The sequence below is a fragment of the Nannobrachium achirus genome (genome assembly GCF_963921795.1).
Source record: "Nannobrachium achirus genome assembly, chromosome: 8".
Lineage (NCBI taxonomy): Eukaryota > Metazoa > Chordata > Actinopteri > Myctophiformes > Myctophidae > Nannobrachium > Nannobrachium achirus.
In genome coordinates, this window is record NC_137817.1 from 1,926,021 (window position 1) to 1,948,479 (window position 22,459).

The 22,459-nt window shown below is 42.3% G+C and overlaps 1 protein-coding gene across 4 annotated transcripts in view; it reads right to left on the bottom strand.

Annotated features, from left to right (window-relative positions):
- slc6a4a (solute carrier family 6 member 4a) overlaps positions 1-22,459 on the bottom strand; it is a 75,255-nt gene that overhangs the window by 47,792 nt on the left and 5,004 nt on the right. Inside the window, exon 1 of one of the 4 annotated variants that reach the window (XM_080732180.1) lies at positions 5,003-5,118. The exons of 2 other annotated variants lie outside the window; for them this stretch is intronic. The gene's annotated coding sequence lies outside the window, so the exon portion shown is untranslated. Of the gene's footprint in view, positions 1-5,002; positions 5,119-22,459 lie in introns of those variants that run through there. One more of the 4 variants, XM_080732183.1, reaches the window with a different exon arrangement.

A 22,459-nucleotide genomic window follows, 5' to 3' on the forward strand; every position in this document is an offset into this window, starting at 1 on the left:
AAATATGAACCCTTGTTGCAAAAAACTAAAGTTGTCCTTTAATGTGCAACATTGTTTTCTAACTCAACAGTAAACAAACCAACATAAAGTTGAAGTGAATAGAGGGTATCTGCACATTTCTAAAGTGACAATTTAAGGACTTTTTCTATTAGATCTGCCATTTTCACAATAGAAAGTATATATTTTTCTTTTTTCAACTTAGACTTTCGACTTTCTCTGGTGGGAGTCGACTTGTGTAATGAAGTCGACTGAGTCGACTTGTCGACTTTTTCGTTAATGCCCTAGTGTGAAGACTTGAAACGGCACAACTGTACCTATGTGGACGTAGTAAAGAAAGAGCCTGGTGCAGAAAGCACCAACAAGCTGGCCAGATGTATGGAGAACCCAGACGACTGGAGACAGCCATGGAGGGCTGGTCCGAGGACCACAGACATGGAGAAGTAGAGAGCCAAAGGTCAAGTTTGCCAAGTATCGAGGGATGAACTGAATAAATGTCTTTGCACACTGCTGCATTTTTCGGGCCGAATAGCGGAGCGAATTTCGGAGCGCGTGAATAAAAAAATCTACCTCACCTTATGTCAATCACCTTTGCACACTGCCGCCCATTTCATATTCATTTTTGGACCAGGGTTGATTTTTTTCAGATTTTCGCAACTGTTGCTACCGAGTCCTTTGCTCTCTCTCTCTCTCTCTCTCTCTCTCTCTCTCTCTCTCTCTCTCTCTCTCTCTCTCTCTCTCTCTCTCTCTCTCTCTCTCTCTCTCTCTCTCTCTCTCTCCTTGGCCTGAAAAATGCTTTCGAAGATTTTGGATTTCCAAAATGCAACGAAAACACAGTGCAGTGTGCAACTGGCTTAACTCTTGAGACTCAAATTTTGGTTTCATTTCACACTCTCAAAATTTGCTCCACCGGCCGTCCGTCCGTCAGTCTGTCAGTCTGTCCGCCACGTCACACTTTTCCCCGTATCTCCGCAACCGTTGCCCCTATCCATGCCAAACTTTGCACACACACTCCTTGGCTGCCAAACCACAACCCCCACTCATTTCTCACATGGCCCTCTTCTAGCGCCACCATGAGGCCGATTCTTGCAAGACACATTTTTGACAATGCTCCTACAGATTTGGCCCTAAAATCACGCAAAGCGGTACACAGTAGCTCTACAGTCATGTCATCAACATGGATCTGTCCCATTTCCCATATTCCCTCCTGATTGACTACCATTGCCTTCTAAAGTTTGTGTATGAGGTACCGATTAGGGAGTCTTTCTGGTTTTCAGTGTTTTGCCTGTTATCTCTCCTATGGTAAGTGTTTGAGAGGCTAAATGTCATCGAGTGGTCCCGTAGCTCAAACGCTGAATAAATAATGGACCTCGATGTGACAGAGGTTGAAAACCACGTTTGAACTGGAGTACCTGGGATCTGTGTTCTGTTTAAACAGCATTACAGACACATTGTTGCAGCACAGTGGAGGCTGAAGACAGACTGACACACAAACACACGACCACAAAAGAAACCTCCTCTGTCCATTATAGAGTTTTATGTCCCCCCCCCCCCCCCCCCCATAAATGAATGCTCCGTTTCATTGTACATGAGTGTTGCAAAAAAAAAAAAAAAGAAAAAGAAAAAAAGTAGTGAAAATGCAAGTTGCGATGCGGACATACATGGTTTCCGCCCCAAAGCGGCTATAAGTAGATAAAGCATACATAATAAAGTGTACAGTGCACGCACACGAGCACACATACGCACACAGTATGAGCGACTTACAATAAGCAAGCATCAATACATCAAATGCATAGAAATAGTAATCTAAGAACAAGAACGTACTGTAGGTTGACCAAGCATCTGTTCAGTAACAACTTGATATACAAACCTAAAAAAGAAATGCTTTCTAACTAACATGTACGCTCATTGTGGGTTTGCAACTGCTATGGACTGAGGTGGAGTCTAGAAGAAGAAGAAGAAGAAGAAGAAACTATAGGTAGTGAGTCTGTTGTTCTGAGTGCGACATGTTTTGTCGATGTATTGTGGCTTGTTATGTCATCGTTTCATGTCATAGTTTGTGTGTTGTTGTGCCTGAGGACACCCTGATGCATCTCAAGAGATTTATCCTCAATGAAATGTCCAAATAAACAGAGTTTATTCCACAGTTTGGGGGCCAGGAGGGAGAAGTGGATCGTTGTCCTGGGGCTTTTAGCGAGGGTTCTGTCAGCTTCCCTGTGTTGGCTGATCTGAGTGAATCTATTATATATCTACTATTGAACCGAGGAAAAGTATTACCAAGAGCTTGGGACTAAGTAATAACTACACTGGATCTATTGGAAAGGTTATTTTTTTAAACATTTTCTCAGAAAGGTTTTGGACATTTCCATTATGCATCATGTTCAGTAGGGCTTTCTCTAAATATACCTGGATGATGGAATACATCATTTTATGGATTATTATTAGTATTATTAGTATTATTATTATCATGTTATCAGCACAAAGCAAACAAGAGAGATTCAAATAATTTAGATTAGTGTCTTTTTTTCACAATTATTTCTCTATGATAAACCATTCTGTTATAGTAAAGATATATTACGTAGTAAAGGTGGTTGCACACTGCTGTGTTTTTTCGTTGTGTTTTGGAAATCCAAAATCCACAAAAAACGGTTTTCATGCCAAGGAGAGAGAGAGGAGACGGACCCAGGGGTGACAGTTGCGAAAATCAGAAAAATATCAACCCTGGTCCGAAAATAAATTCAAAACAGATCATAGAATGCAGTCTCAATAAACTATAGGATCATAGAACGCAGAGAGACAGCGTAGTGTCTCAGTAAACTATAGGATCATAGAATGCAGAGAGACAGTGTAGTGTCTCAGTAAACTATAGGATCATAGAATGCAGAGAGACAGCGTAGCGTCTCAGTAAACTATAGGATCATAGAATGCAGAGAGACAGCGTAGTGTCTCAGTAAACTATAGGATCATAGAATGCAGAGAGACAGTGTAGTGTCTCAGTAAACTATAGGATCATAGAATGCAGAGAGACAGCGTAGCGTCTCAGTAAACTACAGTATAGGATCATAGAACGCAGAGAGACAGTGTAGTGTCTCAGTAAACTATAGGATCATAGAATGCAGAGAGACAGCGTAGCATCTCAATAAACTATAGGATTATAGAACGCAGAGAGACAGCGTAGTGTCTCAGTAAACTATAGGATTATAGAACGCAGAGAGACAGCGTTGTGTCTCAGTAAACTATAGGATCGTAGAATGCAGAGAGACAGCGTTGTGTCTCAGTAAACTATAGGATCGTAGAATGCAGAGAGACAGCGTAGTGTCTCAGTAAACTATAGGATCATAGAATGCAGAGAGACAGTGTAGTGTCTCAGTAAACTATAGGATCATAGAACGCAGAGAGACAGCGTAGTGTCTCAGTAAACTATAGGATCATAGAACGCAGAGAGACAGCGTAGTGTCTCAGTAAACTATAGGATCATAGAACGCAGAGAGACAGCGTTGCGTCTCAGTAAACTATAGGATCATAGAACGCAGAGAGACAGTGTAGCGTCTCAGTAAACTATAGGATCATAGAACGCAGAGAGACAGCGTTGCGTCTCAGTAAACTATAGGATCATAGAACGCAGAGAGACAGCGTTGCGTCTCAGTAAACTATAGGATCAAAGAACGCAGAGAGACAATTATTTAATGCTTTAGCTATTGAAAAATAGCAGATATACAAGCTCACAGCATGACACCGAGTGCCGCGCTGCGAGCTAGTAGATCTGCTATTTTTGAAAAAGTTGTGAAAATGTGTGCAAATCTTTGAATATATGTATTTTTAAAGCGAACGTTTGTAACTCAAATTTTGCTTCTGGCTGGTCCCTGGAACTAGATATTTTGAGATGGGGGTCCGTGGCCAAATACATATGAGTTTGGGGGTCCTTCACATGAAAAGGTTTGAGAACCACTGACATAGTAGTCTCTCAAGAACAGACTAACTGAGCTCCAGTTAAGTGAAAAGGACCTTTTCTTTAAATTTTTCAAAAATAGCAGATCTACAAGCTCGCGCTGTGAGCTTGTATATCTGCTATTTTACAATAGTTAAAGCATAAAATAATGATACACAATAATGTGTACCCGTTCTGAATGTTAAAAATACACATTGTCATCGCAGGGTGAAAACCTTGTATGTCCAAAACTTTTCAGAAAGAAATAACACAAATACGGATCTCATGTAGTTATTCATTATTTAAACCAAAAAAAGAGACAAAAGAGCAAAAAAAAGAGAAAAAAAGAAACAGAAGAAAGAAAAGGAAAATAGCAGGTTTACAAGTTCTGCAACGCGATGTGAGCTTACTGGATATTTTCACTATATCTGTAATAGGGCTTAAGTGCTTAACAAATTTGTTGTTACGTATATAGAAAAGTACAGTAATCAAGTAAACCTAATTAGTAACTGTCTATCACTAAGTATAATATCTTGATTCTTAATTAAATGCTATATATTTGTTCATGTGTGTTGGTTTATTTTCACTCGCAGAATAATTAAAAGCACACATGGATCAAGTAGAAGGATTGAAACGCCTCCAGGGGCTTTGAGAAGTCAGCTTTCCACGTCAACGTAGAAAATACACACACAAATAAATGTTGCAAAAAGACTTAAACCTCTGAATTAAATAGAATTGATTTGAATAAACCCAGTTTAACTGTAAGTGGGTCCATAAGGACAGTATTTGTAGTAGTAAAAAAGTAGTTAAAAAGAAGTGATTTGTCTTTAATGGTTGAGAACTCCAGTAGATTTAGATTAGATTTTGTCTTCAAATGAGGAATAATCAAAATAAGCTTTTTGGCTTCAGCCTTGAAACATTTTCAGACCTTCTTAAGATTCTTCACTGGTTTGAACTGAACTATACTTTTATATGTTTAAAGTGCAGGTAATAAAGTAAACAAAAAGAAAGGCACATCCAGTATTTCTATAATAAACCCATGCATTAGATATATTTCAGATATATTTCATACGTTACCTCGTAGGATGATAAATTGAGTCCGACGCGCTTTGCACGCTTGTCAGATGTGCTGTGCTGTTCTACAGAGTCCTGTCACACACACACACACACACACACACACACACACACACACACACACACACACACACACACACACACACACACACACACAGAGAGAGAGAGACAAACGTGCGTGCACGCACACACACACTGCCTGCCGTGCACTGCGCTGCCAGCCAGAATGCAACAGGTTGAAAGACCAGACGTAGAAATTATCCAAACCAAATGTTGCACCTATGAACACGCACGCACACACACACACACACACACACACACACACACACACACACACACACACACACACACACACACACACACACACACACACACACACACACACACACACACACACACACACACACACACAGCAGAGAGAGAGAGAGCACAATACACCCAGCTCTCTCTCTCTCTCTCTCTCTCTCTCTCTCTCTCTCTCTCTCTCTCTCTCTCTCTACAGGGGCGTCAATTGGGTATGGCAGGGGTATGCAGCTGCCAAACCCAGGGTAAAATAAAAGTTACTTTTAAATAGAAATCCATGAATGTCTCTTTGTCTATCTGTGCTGGTTATTATGTTGATAAACTACAAATGCTAAATTTAACACAATGGTCACTTTAACAAGGTATTATAATTATATTCTCCACACTTGTATTCTCCCCATTTTGACAGAATGGTATATTCCCAGGTTCCGCAGGTCAGCTGCCATATCAAGAAACCGTAGAAACGGGGGAAAAAATTAAATGTACTTCTTAAAATAAATGTATCATGCCTGTTGCTAAGGTATGGCAACATGACTGGTGTCTTGCATGTGCACACCAGTCATGTTGCCATACCTTAGCTGTTTCTGAACTGACGCCACTGTCTCTCTACCCCCACCCCTTCCTTCTCTCCTCTCCTCTCTCTCTCTCTCTCTCTCTCTCTCACAGTCTCTCACAGTCTCTCTCTCTCTCTCTCTCTCTCTCTCTCTCACAGTCTCTCTCTCTCTCTCTCTCTCTCTCTCTCTCTCTCTCACAGTCTCTCTCTCTCTCTCTCTCTCTCTCTCCCTCCCTCTCTCTATCATTCATTTTCTCCAACTTGCTTAAAACCATTGACTTAATTTAACTGAGAATGTACATTCTAACTGTTACTGCAGCTTTCAATCTGTGTGTGTCTCTCTCTCTCTCACACACACACACACACACACACACACACACACACACACACACACACACACACACACACACACACACACACACACACACACACACACACACACACACACACACACACACACACACACACAGCTCTGTTAAATACTTTGAACATCCTGTTTCTCGTTCTTATCTCCATCTCTTGTTTTCCTTCATTCTTGTTTTTCCCTCCTTTTCCTGTTCTCTCTCTTTCCCCCCTCTCTCTCTCTCTCCATCTCCCCTCCTCTCTCTCCCTCTCTCTCTCTCTCTCTCTCTCCCTAACCCTCCCGCCCTCTCTCTCTCTCTCTCTCTCTCTCTCTCTCCCTAACCCTCTCCCCCTCTCTCCCTCTCTCTGCTGTTTCCCTAACTTTGTCCCATTTAAGACACAAGGCCGATTCTACAAATGTACAAAAGACATGTTGTACATTTTCCCACAGAGCTTGTAGATCAGCCTAGTAAACTGAGGAGCCTGGTTTACGAGGACACTTGTAGATCTGCTATTTTCTAATAGCCAACTACATAAATGTAAAATGACACGTATGCTTCCTTGTGTGGGCGTTTACATAATTATTAGGGATGCACTGATATATCGGACGATGTATCGGACAATGTTTGCTGTTATCGGTCAATATCGTTATCGGCAAATGAAGCTGACATTAACCGTTGGCAGTAGCCGATATTTATTGTTTATGACAGGGGTCTTCAACAGGGGGTCCGGGACACCTAGGGGGTCCTCAGAGTTACTACAGGGGGTCCTCAAAATCTTCCAATCCTTTTTATATTAATAACTTGAACCCTAGTGTCCATATTCTGAGAACTGTAGCCAAAAATAGCAGATCTACAAGCTCACAACGCCTTGCCCGAGGCGTTGTGAGCTTGTAGATCGGCTATTTTCGGCAAAGAGGTTTGGTGTAGAGGGGAAAAAGAGCACACTAAGTACAGAGTGAAAGGTCAAGTTTATTAAGTATTGACGGTTCAAGTGGTTAAATATTTGAAAACACAAATTAACATGAATCCAAAATACACTGATGATTGTGCTGTCAAAAGATGAAACTAAATGGAAATATATGAACAGGTTGTGGGGGTCCCTGCTTCATCTCTCTCTCTCAACTAAGGGGTCCTTGGCCTGAAAACGTTGAAGACCCCTGGTTTATAAGCAATACATTATGCGCTGGCTATGGTGTTGGTGTGTTGGTTATTTGCAGCCTACAAAGAGAGTAGATTCTGAACAGTTATTTCTCATAATGTTGATTTACTGGTATGTTTCCCTGGCCTAAAAAGAGGAAATAACAACACCAAAAACAAAATTAAACAAATTCTAAAGAAAATGTAAAAAGAAAACATCAAACAGCTCAAGTGGAGGCCAAAGCACTTTTGAATTTTCATTGGTTGAATATTTCCTTGTCCGAATAGAATAATGTCTGTCTTTGTGTTAAACTTGTGTTGTGTTTATCACAAGTCATACGAGGGCTTTCAACGGAACAAAAAGACCGTAAAAGGTCTTATTTGAGATGTTCCTTTTAGGCAGGGTGTTTAACTGTACTTGTACTGTACTACATTTATATTGTTGCGACCGTCAGGTCGCAGTTACTATCAAAACCTCCACCGGCTGTCTGTCTGTCAGTCTCAGTCTGTCTGTCACACGTCACACTATCACCCTACTCATATCTCCGCCACCGTTGCCCCGATCCATGCCAAACTTTGCACACACACTCCTTGGCTGCCAAACTACAACCCTAATTACTCACATGGCCCTCTTCTAGCGCCACCATGAGGCCGATTCATGCAAAACACATTTTTGGACACTGCTCCTACAGATTTTGCCCTAAAATCACACAAAGCCTGTACACAGTATCTCTACAGTCATGTCATCAAATTACATCTGTCCCATCTGGCGCCACCACCTGGCCGATTCTATAAAAACACATTTTCGGACACTGACCCATTTCCCATATTCCCTCCTGATTGGCTACCATTGCCCTCTAAAGTTGTTCTCCATTTTAATAAAACAATCAATCAATCAATTATATCGTCAATACTTAACGTTATCGAATTTTTTCCTAAAATCATGAAGACCTGCTGGACAGAACAAATAACAGCTGAGTAGGATGAAAGAAAGTTCCCTTCATTTAGCCCATCAACCAGGGGCGTCAATTGGGTATGGAAGGGGTATGCAGCTGCCATACCCTGGGTCCAGGGGGGAAAATAAAAGTTACTTAAATATAAATCCATGAATGTCTCTTTGTCTATCTGTGCTGGTTATTATGTTGTTAAATTACAGTAAAATAACTACAAATGCAACATTTAACATAATGGTCTCTTTAACAAGGTATTATAATTATATTCTCCACACTTGTATTCTCCCCATTTTGACAGAATGGTATATTCCCAGGTTCCACAGGTCAGCTGCACAGGTGCAATGCATTATTGTTAATTGTGGCACGTTTACTAACGTGCCAAGTTTAGCTGCACTTGAACAACCGTTCCAGGCTGCCCAAGAAACCGTAGAGAAACGGAAGAAAATAAAATGTACTTCTTAAAATAAATGTATCGTGCCTGTTGCTAAGGTATGGCAACATGACTGTTGTGTTGCAAGACACCAGTCATGTTGCCATACCTTAGCTTTTTCTGAACTGACGCCACTGCCATCAACGATCTTCTGATCAACAAACCTTGTTGCAAAATATCAACCCTGTCTGAAGGAGACACTCAGAGCGTAAACAGAGCTTTATGCAGCGTCCAGGCTGTGAACGATGAGTCCTGTGTGAACTGAAGACTCCGTGTTATCAGCCTCACAGCAGAGACTCTTCCTCACTGCTGTGGAAATGCCAGAGCATTCCTGCTGCTTGAACTCATCCTCACCTCAGGATAACAGAGACACATCCACTAGTTAATGGATTCATTTCATTACAGCCCCTAACAGACACATCCACTAGTTAATGGATTCATTTCATTACAGTCTCTAACAGAGACTAGTTAATGGATTCATTTCATTACAGTCTCTAACAGAGACTAGTTAATGGATTCATTTCATTACAGTCTCTAACAGACACTAGTTAATGGATTCATTTCATTACAGTCTCTAACAGACTAGTTAATGGATTCATTTCATTACAGTCTCTAACAGACTCACCACTAGTTAATGGATTCATTTCATTACAGTCTCTAACAGACTAGTTAATGGATTCATTTCATTACAGTCTCTAACAGACTCACCACTAGTTAATGGATTCATTTCATTACAGTCTCTAACAGACACTAGTTAATGGATTCATTTCATTTCATTACAGTCTCTAACAGACTAGTTAATGGATTCATTTCATTACAGTCTCTAACAGACTAGTTAATGGATTCATTTCATTACAGTCTCTAACAGACTAGTTAATGGATTCATTTCATTACAGTCTCTAACAGACTAGTTAATGGATTCATTTCATTACAGTCTCTAACATTAACAGACTAGTTAATGGATTCATTTCATTAAGACAGTCTCTAACAGACTAGTTAATGGATTCATTTCATTACAGTCTCTAACAGACTAGTTAATGGATTCATTTCATTACAGTCTCTAACAGACTAGTTAATGGATTCATTTCATTAAGACAGTCTCTAACAGAGACTCACCACAAGTTAATGGATTCATTTCATTACAGTCTCTAACAGACTAGTTAATGGATTCATTTCATTACAGTCTCTAACAGACTAGTTAATGGATTCATTTCATTACAGTCTCTAACAGACTCACCACTAGTTAATGGATTCATTTCATTACAGTCTCTAACAGACACTAGTTAATGGATTCATTTCATTTCATTACAGTCTCTAACAGACTAGTTAATGGATTCATTTCATTACAGTCTCTAACAGACTAGTTAATGGATTCATTTCATTACAGTCTCTAACAGACTAGTTAATGGATTCATTTCATTACAGTCTCTAACAGACTAGTTAATGGATTCATTTCATTACAGTCTCTAACAGACTAGTTAATGGATTCATTTCATTACAGTCTCTAACAGACTAGTTAATGGATTCATTTCATTAAGACAGTCTCTAACAGACTAGTTAATGGATTCATTTCATTACAGTCTCTAACAGACTAGTTAATGGATTCATTTCATTACAGTCTCTAACAGACTAGTTAATGGATTCATTTCATTAAGACAGTCTCTAACAGACTAGTTAATGGATTCATTTCATTACAGTCTCTAACAGACTAGTTAATGGATTCATTTCATTACAGTCTCTAACAGACTAGTTAATGGATTCATTTCATTACAGTCTCTAACAGACTAGTTAATGGATTCATTTCATTAAGACAGTCTCTAACAGACTAGTTAATGGATTCATTTCATTACAGTCTCTAACAGACTAGTTAATGGATTCATTTCATTAAGAGTCCTACAGAGCTTCAATATACAGACAGCGGTGTCAGTTCAGAAAAGGCTAAGGTATGGCAACATGACTGGCTCGCGTGCAAGACACCAGTCATGTTGCCATACCTTAGCAACAGGCACGATACATTTATTTTAAGATGCCACAATTAACAATAATGCATTGCACCTGTGCAGCTGACCTGCGGAACCTGGGAATATACCATTCTGTCAAGATGGGGAGAATTCAAGTGTGGAGAATATAATTATAATTCCTTGTTAAAGTGACCATTTTGTTACATTTTGCATTTGTAGTTATTTTACTGTAATATATCAACATAATAACCAGCACAGATAGACAAAGAGACATTCATGGATGTATATTTAAAAGTAACTTTTATCCTCCCCCCTGGACCCATGGTATGGCAGCTGCATACCCCTGCCATACCCAATTGACGCCCCTGTATACAGTATACAAATAGCAGAGTATTCACTGCTATTTTCCTGAAAATGTCCTGCAAAATTAATGTTTTTTTTTCACAGGTTTATTTCTCTGTTTTGTCTTTCTAATCTTCATGGAGAACGGAGTGTATTTTTGCAGAAACTCTCAAATGTCCAGAAACCACTCCATTCTCATTGAAAAGCACAATCCACCTTCATAGCTAATTTAAACTGAAGTCAGAGAAGGTCATAGAAATAGCTGATCTACAAGCGTGAAGTCTTGTGAGCGTGTAGATGGGGAGTCATTTGGCTTAGTTTTCCAACGGAGTACAGCATAGGTTTAGTGATTTTACCCTATAATATCATTGAGGGTAGGCGAGTGCTACAGTAAGTGCTTGGTGGAGTCTGAAAAGGTGAGTCTTCAGACCACGGTGGAAGCAGGGAGGGAGTGAATCTTTACTAGAAACAGAGCAGCACTGCCATCCTTCCTCTGTGGTGAATGTTTTCAGTTCAGTTTAATCCTCAAAAACCATGAGTGTGTAGGTAAGAAAAACACACACACATTCCAAAGGTTCTATCTCTACCATCACACACACACACACACACACACACACACACACACACACACACACACACACACACACACACACACACACACACACACACACACACACACACACACACACACACACACACACACACACACACACCCACACCCTAAGGAATATAAATAAACATCCCACTGGAAGTCAGGAGGAAATGAGGAAAAAGATATGACCGCGCGTGGGGTCGTGTGTGTGTGCGTGTGTGTGTGTGTGTGTGTGTGTGTGTGTGTGTGTGTGTGTGTGTGTGTGTGTGTGTGTGTGTGTGTTGTTACAGCCTCCAGAAGACAGACAGACAGACAGACAGACAGACAGACAGACAGGTTGTGTTAAAGGGATATTTCACCCAAAAAATCATGGATATTTTTTCTCCGAATTATTGGCTTAAGACAGGGGTCTTCAACAGGGTGTCCAGGTCAGAGTTACTACAAGGGGGTCCTCCAAATCTTCTTTGAGTGATAGAAACTTTATCCTTTTTCCTTTTTCATATTAACCACTTTAACCCTATAGCGTCCATATTCTATAGATGATAAATACAAAACAAAAACGGTTTTGGACATACAAGGTTTCCACTCGACAACGACGATATGCTATAAATATAAGGTGCTGGGAGTGAAAATTATAATGTAGGGGTGCCTCAGATTAAAACAATATTTATGGGGTGCCCTGAGACAAAAATATTTGGGAATCCCTGCTTACAATACATATACTGTACATATAGTGATTTCCTTTGATTTCAACCGCTATTTTATCTTTTCGTTAAATAATATAAAACCAGACATCTGACTCTATGTATCACTACATTATCACCATGCTCCTGATCTGAACTCTATGCATGTACACGCACACACGCACGCACGCACGCACGCACGCACGCACGCACGCACGCACGCACGCACGCACGCACGCGATGGAACTACAGCGTCCAACCATAAAAACGCTTGATTATCTGCAAAGACAAACCTATTACCACGCCATAAATCAATAAACCCATTACATAATAGTACCAATAAAGCTATTACCATGCTAAAATAACAACCAGTAAGACGTGTAAGGGCGAAAAGCTTAGGGCGAGGTCACGCCATGTCTTGGCCAATCTGGCAAAAGGGATTTGGTTCCCCTGGCATCACAGTGATGTCAGAGCATGACAGTCAATCAACAAAAAAGACAAGCATAAAGGCCCATTTCCACTGGGCCAGATAACAGATAAAAGAATCTCTTTCTCCAGATATTTTTCCATTCAAAGTGGATGGTAATATCTGTGGCAGATATTTGTTTTTAACAATATCTTGAGAAAGATTTTTTGAGCGGTGTGCCTAGCATCATGTTTGTCTAGTGACGTCATATTTCGTATGTCTGTAGCCTTTTTCCTCAGCGTTTTGCCATAGCAAAATGTGTGTGTGTAGCATAGCCTGTACATCCTAGACTTAAATCCTAGTCTGAAGAGGTTATGCAAGCACGACCACCGCTCACTTCACATTGGGTGTGATTTTTCATCTGTTATCTGGCCCAGTGGGAATGGGCCTTTACCCAGACAGACAGACAGACAGAGAGACAGACAGATACGGTCAATTAGGTGACCTACAGTTGCAATAAAAACACTAAGATTGTCCATGTGTTGTGAGCTTGCATATTGTTATTTTCACTATCTATCTATAAATGCGAGAAGTCTCTGCGTGTCTGTCTGCGTGTGTGTCTGTAATCCGCGTATCTCGAGAACCGTTCGTCCCACCGGCTTCAGATTCGGCACGCGCGTTCCCCGCCGCGGCACGGAGTGCAGTGCCGGGCCCCGACGCGCGGTTTTCCCTAACCGGCGCGAAACGTTCGGAATCTCCTTATGCGGGCTGATTGTTGACATCAGGCTGTTCCGGAGGAAATCGGCGCAAGCGCTGACTCATTGTGACATCACTGCAGTGCCGGGCCTTGCCTCGACCCGACAGATATCTCCGTATATGGGCATAAAAGGGACACAGGCAGATATATGGAAAATAAAAGGGACAAATCGGCGCAAGCGCTGGGCATAAAAGGGACACAGACAGATATATGGGCATAAAAGGGACACAGACTGAGATCTCCATATATGGGCATTCATGGGCATATGGGCAGATACAGAGATCTCCATATATGGGCATATGGAGACATCTAGCTGCTGACATCAGTAAATCGCGCAAGCGCTGACTCATTGTGACATCACTGCAGTGCCGGGCCTTGCCTCGACCCGACAGATATCTCTGTATATGGGCATAAAAGGGACACAGGCAGATATATGGGCATAAAAGGGACAAATCGGCGGAAGCGCTGGGCATAAAAGGGACACAGACAGATATATGGGCATAAAAGGGACACAGACTGAGATCTCCATATATGGGCATATGGGCATAAAATGGATGCAGATAGAGTATATGGGCAAGTATATGGGCAACTCCATATATGGAGACATCTAGCTGCTGACATCAGTATGACATCACACTGCTGACATCATTATGACATTACATAGTACACAAATTACCATTATATAAGACAGGCCTTATCTACCGAGATCAGATACAAGCAGCAGGGTAACATGCATAAAGGGACACAGACAAACAGATACAGAGATCTCCATATATGGGCATAAAATGGATGCAGACAGAGAGATACAGATATCTCCATATATGAGCATAAATGGACACAGGCAAACAGATGGTCAATACAGGCCCTACAGATATCTCCATATATGGGCATAAAATGGACACAGACAGACAGATATCTCCATATATGGGCATAAATGGACACACGCAAACAGATGGTCAAAACAGATCCTATGACAACAGGTATAATGAGGTTTGCATTAAAGGGCGGGGCATTCATTCCCTATTTACATTGTTCCCGAGTTGGCCAGGGCGCCGACTAGACGCTCGGCCGCCCGAAGGGCGGCCGAGCTTCTAGTATCTTAAATAGAGCTTAATTCGCAATGTAGCTTTTCCCTTACTGGGGAAAAAAGAAAAATACAAAAGGAGTCAAAAGTGCAGTATTTGTTTTGAAACGTAGTGGAGTGAATGTTACTAAAGTACTTTTCCTAACCTCAGCCTTCTGTCTGATTAGATTCTTGGACAACGTTTTTCAAGGAAATTCTTAACTATTGTCACTCCTAATATGGACTGTCTCTCCTAATATGGGCTGTCATCACCTGTTAAACCTTAACAGACATGATGGTGGTGATGACATCATCTTGGACAGCCGTTCTAAACCTTTTTTTCTTTTCTTCCCAACAGCCTCCAGTTCTATCAGTTCTATCAGTTCTATCAAATGTTTTCATCACTTTCATTATCCTCAGCACAGAGCAGCACCAGGGGTTCATTAGGCCAGTGGTTCTCAACCTTTTCAGAGCCCCAAAATAATCATATTATTGAGGAACACTAAAGCCTGTATCAGAGTCGGGTCCGCGGTGGAAGGCTATCCACCGCGGTGTAGTGCCGTGTAGTCTTTTTGAGCGTTAACGTTGTAGTTTTATGACTCAAAAAGACTACACGACACTACACCGCGGTGGACCGACTCTGATACGGGCTTAAGAGTTGAGGCATTACAGTTTGTATATAACACGGTTCTAGTGTGAAAATAGCAGATCTACATGCTCACAACGCCTTGCAACGCGAGGCGTTGTGAGCATGTAGATCAGCTATTTTCACAATTTCTTTCTGTCTCTAATATTTGACAATTTGGCCAATGTTTAATTTGTCATTTTAGAGGTATTAAAAACTTAGATTGTCACTTTAGAAATGTGCAGATACTCTCTATACACTTAAACATTTTAGAAATGTGCAGATACCCTCTATACATTTAAACTTTATGTTGGTTTGTTTACTGTTTAATTGCCAAAACAATGTTGCAAATTAAGTTAATCATCTGGGGACCCCCCGAAAAATAATTTGGGGACCCCCCTGGGGGTCCCGACCCACAGGTTGAGAACCGATGAACTATGCAGACTGGTTGGAACTTAAAGGAGTAGTTCACCCAAAGAATTACTTATTTTCTATCAATTACACACCCCAAGCCATTGGCCATTTTCATAAGGAAAGACCATGGCATGGATGCTCCTGGGTGAGGCGTATCCTCAGTGATGTAGCCCAAGCTCATCGAGGTTCCGGGTCTCGCAACATCATACCCCTCACTCAGGTGACCCAGCCGGGGTTGATCATGTCCCGACTTACATCCAGTCCCATTAGGGAAAGACAGGACCACCGCTCCAGAACTACTCTGCCCAGACTGGGAGAGGAAATCTGGCGCGTGGAAGGACCAGGCTCTGTGGGTTGACTCCTGTCCAGGCCCCTCCTACGTCTCACCAGGTCCTCTCCTGCTCTCACCAGGTCCAGCACCAAAATGTATGCTCATCAACAACTGCCATCAGTTAATGTCAGCTTTATTTGCAGATACCGATATTGACCGATAACGGCAAACATCAGCCGATACCGATGTGTGGCCGATATATTGGTGCATCCCTAGTTTAAAGATGGGGACTCGGGTGATGAGATTCTGAAATCTTAACTCCCCTTTAAGATTTCAGAATCTCAACAATCACAAGATTGTTGACCAGAAAGAGACACTGGTGTCTACTGTCTACATATTGACCAGAAAGACAGAGGAGAAAGTGGTCTAGTCAGCTGGGGCATTAAGGCCACTGTGGTCTCAGGTCATGTCATTGGTTTGAGGGGCATTAAGGCCACTGTGGTCTCAGGTCATGTCATTGGTTTGAGGGGCATTAAGGCCACTGTGGTCTCAGGTCATGCCATTGGTTTGAGGGGCATTAAGGCCACTGTGGTCTCAGGTCATGCCATTGGTTTGAGGGGCATTAAGGACACTGTGGTCTCAGGTCATGTCATTGGTTTGAGGGGCATTAAGGCCAATGTGGTCTCAGGTCATGCCATTGGTTTGAGGGGCATTAAGGCCACTGTGGTCTCAGGTCATGTCATTGGTTTGAGGGGCATTAAGGCCACTGTGGTCTCAGGTCATGTCATTGGTTTGAGGGGCATTAAGGCCACTGTGGTCTCAGGTCATGCCATTGGTTTGAGGGGCATTAAGGCCACTGTGGCCTCAGGTCATGCCATTGGTTTGAGGGGCATTAAGGCCACTGTGGTCTCAGGTCATGCCATTGGTTTGAGGGGCATTAAGGACACTGTGGTCTCAGGTCATGTCATTGGTTTGAGGGGCATTAAGGCCAATGTGGTCTCAGGTCATGCCATTGGTTTGAGGGGCATTAAGGCCACTGTGGTCTCAGGTCATGCCATTGGTTTGAGGGGCATTAAGGCCACTGTGGTCTCAGGTCATGTCATTGGTTTGAGGGGCATTAAGGACACTGTGGTCTCAGGTCATGTCATTGGTTTGAGGGGCATTAAGGACACTGTGGTCTCAGGTCATGCCATTGGTTTGAGGGGCATTAAGGACACTGTGGTCTCAGGTCATGTCATTGGTTTGAGGGGCATTAAGGCCACTGTGGTCTCAGGTCATGTCATTGGTTTGAGGGGCATTAAGGACACTGTGGTCTCAGGTCATGTCATTGGTTTGAGGGGCATTAAGGCCACTGTGGTCTCAGGTCATGCCATTGGTTTGAGGGGCATTAAGGCCAATGTGGTCTCAGGTCATGCCATTGGTTTGAGGGGCATTAAGGACACTGTGGTCTCAGGTCATGTCATTGGTTTGAGGGGCATTAAGGCCACTGTGGTCTCAGGTCATGCCATTGGTTTGAGGGGCATTAAGGCCACTGTGGTCTCAGGTCATGCCATTGGTTTGAGGGGCATTAAGGCCACTGTGGTCTCAGGTCATGCCATTGGTTTGAGGGGCATTAAGGCCACTGTGGTCTCAGGTCATGCCATTGGTTTGAGGGGCATTAAGACCACTGTAGTCTCAGGTCATGCCATTGGTTTGAGGGGCATTAAGGCCAATGTGGTCTCAGGTCATGTCATTGGTTTGAGGGGCATTAAGGCCACTGTGGTCTCAGGTCATGCCATTGGTTTGAGGGGCATTAAGACCAATGTGGTCTCAGGTCATGTCATTGGTTTGAGGGGCATTAAGGCCACTGTGGCCTCAGGTCATGTCATTGGTTTGAGGGGCATTAAGGCCACTGTGGTCTCAGGTCATGTCATTGGTTTGAGGGGCATTAAGGCCACTGTGGTCTCAGGTCATGCCATTGGTTTGAGGGGCATTAAGGCCACTGTGGTCTCAGGTCATGCCATTGGTTTGAGGGGCATTAAGGCCACTGTGGTCTCAGGTCATGCCATTGGTTTGAGGGGCATTAAGGCCACTGTGGTCTCAGGTCATGCCATTGGTTTGAGGGGCATTAAGGCCACTGTGGTCTCAGGTCATGTCATTGGTTTGAGGGGCATTAAGGCCACTGTGGTCTCAGGTCATGCCATTGGTTTGAGGGGCATTAAGGCCACTGTGGTCTCAGGTCATGCCATTGGTTTGAGGGGCATTAAGGCCACTGTGGTCTCAGGTCATGCCATTGGTTTGAGGGGCATTAAGGCCACTGTGGTCTCAGGTCATGTCATTGGTTTGAGGGGCATTAAGGCCACTGTGGTCTCAGGTCATGTCATTGGTTTGAGGGGCATTAAGGCCACTGTGGTCTCAGGTCATGCCATTGGTTTGAGGGGCATTAAGGCCACTGTGGTCTCAGGTCATGCCATTGGTTTGAGGGGCATTAAGGCCAATGTGGTCTCAGGTCATGCCATTGGTTTGAGGGGCATTAAGGCCACTGTGGTCTCAGGTCATGCCATTGGTTTGAGGGGCATTAAGGCCACTGTGGTCTCAGGTCATGCCATTGGTTTGAGGGGCATTAAGGCCACTGTAGTCTCAGGTCATGCCATTGGTTTGAGGGGCATTAAGGCCACTGTGGCCTCAGGTCATGCCATTGGTTTGAGGGGCATTAAGGCCACTGTGGTCTCAGGTCATGCCATTGGTTTGAGGGGCATTAAGGCCACTGTGGTCTCAGGTCATGTCATTGGTTTGAGGGGCATTAAGGCCACTGTGGTCTCAGGTCATGCCATTGGTTTGAGGGGCATTAAGGCCACTGTGGTCTCAGGTCATGCCATTGGTTTGAGGGGCATTAAGGCCACTGTGGTCTCAGGTCATGCCATTGGTTTGAGGGGCATTAAGGCCACTGTAGTCTCAGGTCATGCCATTGGTTTGAGGGGCATTAAGGCCACTGTGGCCTCAGGTCATGCCATTGGTTTGAGGGGCACAAGGCCAAACTGAGGGGCAACGACGGCCATGGCCTTCATGAAAGTCCTGACCTGTCCTGATAAATAAAGCAGATACTTGTAGTGTAGAGTCTCCAGACTCATGCATGGCAAGACTTCAATAAAAAACACAGTATTTTAACTACACTACCTTTGCTTTCTTTTTGTTTTCTCTAAGCCTGCTTTACAACCAACGGCTGGCCGTACAAGAAGCAGGTGTTCAGTCAAAGATGTCGCCAAGACCGCAGTGGTGGGAAAAGTACTCCGATATTTTACACAAGTAAAAGCATGCATATTGCAGAAACACTCCAGAATTAAGTATTGGTATCAAAATGTACTAAAAGTACCAAAAGTAAAAATACTCATTGTGCAGAAAGTATTCTAATTTCAAGTTTTCAAATGTATAAAAATGTTTTGAAAAAAGCCAATCTACAAGCTCACCCTAACCCTGACCCAGTGTTTTGGAAACAGTGAGCTTGTAGATCGGCTATTTTCAAATAGTCAAAATGTACTGTACAGGCCTATTATTACCAGCCCAGCCCCACAGGTGATGATACAGCCAGCCAGCCAGGGGGCAACAGTTCATGAAAGTCAACGGAAATTCTCAAAAAAATTGATTATAAACAAACAACAAACAACATATTATATTAAACAACTTATTGCTCATCAGCTGATGTGGTGGGTGTTGGGGTGGGGGGGGGGGGGGGGGGGGGGGGGGGGGTCAGGGTGAGCAAGCTATCTGTGTAAGAATGTATCTGCAGGGTTCCCACACATCTTTACCAATTAATTTCCAAAACTTTTCCAAAACTTTTCCAGTATATTTAACCCAATTTCCACGACTATATAACAATAATTCAGCTCAATAACGAGTCGCTTACTCCTATGTGCAATGCCTAAAGACAAGTAGTGTATGCCAGTGGTTCTCAACCTTTTCAGGCCATGACCCCCGAAATAATCATATTTTAACTGGGGACCCCGGCACCCTGACGAGCACTAAGAGTTGAAGAATTTAGCATAACACGGTTGTATTGTGAAAAATAGCAGATCTACAAGCTCACAACGCCTCGCAACGCGAGGTGTTGTGAGCATGTAGATCTGCTATTTTCACAATTTCTGCCTCTAATATTTGACAATTTGGCCCATGTTTCATTTATCATTTCAGAGGTATTAACAAAATCAATAACCAAAGACAATGCATAGCTATTTTTTTCCAGGACCTTCCAGGAACCATGATAAATTCCAAAACATTTCCTGTACTGGAAAAATATTTTTCTAATTTCAAAATATTTCCAGGAATTCCATGACCGTGCGAACCCTGTATCTGTATCCCTGTCTGTCTGTATGTACGTATGTCTGCTGTCTGGGTTACAACTAGTGGAAAATAGCCGATCTACAAGCTGTGGCTGAGAGATAAATCTTAGCATCCCCGCCCCGGCGCCCCCTGCTTCGCCACATAAAGAGTAACGTTATATGATTTGGATTGTGATTATTAATGAAAATGTAAAACGGAACGCGATGTCAACGCAACAAGCACAGACACATAGCCTACGTTTAGTGAGCAGCACGAGCAGTTGTTTGAATATAGGAGTAGGACACATTGTAATTAAATCAACGGTTTGTTTAACTTTTGTCATCTCTATAAACCTATAGCCTATATTCCCAAATACAAGACGTTACTTATGTTCGTCTAATCAACTTCATCACAACCAGCAGTGCAAGCTGGCATTCATTTCACAGAGTTCCCGTGCTGTGTGGCGACTTATTTTCTCCAGTAATCGTCTCTTATTTAACTCTCAAAAACAACCAGTCCGCTCATAATAAATAACTCCATTTCGGCTACAGTTCATCTGAACCGCTTGGTGTGAAGCACAACGGACCCAAAAAGCAGACTGCACGCGTCTCCACTCGATCAAGCATGGCACTGGTTATTCTTAGCCTACTTCTTTCAGTACGACGGTGTTGTGCGGTGAGCATATAGACGATCTAAAAGCCCTCAAAGCCCCAAGGATGCGTCTAGTTGTAGGCTTGTAGATTAACGCGCAACACGTTCGTACAGACAAAGTACAAACCCAGTTTTACCGTAATTCCTCCAACAGTCGTGCATGATTGGTTCTTTAGTTTACCGTATATGACAATCACACCAGCAAACTGGCTGAGGTAAGATTTTTAGAAGCCACAAATGACAGTATAAAAATAGAAAGGATTGTCAAGCCAATTTCACCAGCAACAACAACAATATAATAACAACAATAACAATAATAATAAATATTATTATAATAGTAATACTAATAGACCTGCAATAAAAAATATATATATACCGGTAATTATTTTTTGGGACAGATTACATTAATTTGGGGACGGTTCAATTTGTATTTTGGGACGGTCCCGGGACGTAGGTGAAAAAAGTTAGTCTGGAGCCCTGAGTATGTCATGTTCTTATGGGTCCCTCTTGAACATGAGATGCTCCATCTCAAAGGGCGATGCCTTCAATAAAATCTTACAAATCTATATCATTTGTTCTATCAATTACCCACCCCATTCCTCAATAAACTAGATTTGAAAAGATCAAATAAATCAGATATCTCAAACGATTTAGCCTTATTTCCAAATCCTCCTTTGAGTGAACACCAGTGTCATTGTGACTTCGTCTGACATGACATAAGTATGTAGAAGTAAGAATGACTAGAGATATTTGAACTGCATTGGCAGGACAATTCAGAAAAAGAGCAGTGAATACTGAAGAGTTGAAACATCTGTATACAAGCACAGGGGCGTCAACTGGGTATGGCAGGGGTATGCATACCCAATAAAAGTTACTTTTAAATATAAATCCATGAATGTCTCTTTGTCTATCTGTGCTGGTTATTATGTTGTTAAATTACAGTAAACTAACTACAAATGCAAAATGTAACAAAATGGTCACTTTAACAAGGTATTATAATTATATTCTCCACACTTGTATTCTCCCCATCTTGACAGAATGGTATATTCCCAGGTTCCGCAGGTCAGCTGCACAGGTGCAATGCATTATTCTTAATGGACCAATCCCCAATCACATACACACCCATTGTAACAGTTGGGTGTGTATGTGATTGGGGGTTGGTCCATTGTGGCACGTTTACTGACATGCCAAGTTTAGCTGCACTTGAACAACCGTTCCAGGCTGCCATATCCAGCCCAAGAAACCATAGAAACCTGTGTACAAAACTGACAAAACTTGTTTTTTTAAGACATTGTGAAAATAGCTGATCTACATGCTCACAACGCCTCGCAGCGCGAGGCGTTGTGAGCATGTAGATCAGCTATTTTCACAATAAATTTTCACAATAAAACCGTGTTATACAAAATGTAATGCCTCTTTTCCTTGAGGACTCCCATCTTTGCCATACCCTAGCTTTGGCTGAACTGACACCACTGTACAAGCACGTACAGACGTGCCATATCAAATCTTCACACGTCCCGCCTTTGGCAAGACAGCAGACTTCCAGGGGACCGGCAGAACAGTGAGCTTGTAGATCAGATATTTTTGCTATTTTTATGACCTTCTCTGAAGTTTAACTCTCAAATACCCAGTACGCGCCCCCGTCGCATTAGATTTGAACCACTTTAACCATTATTTTA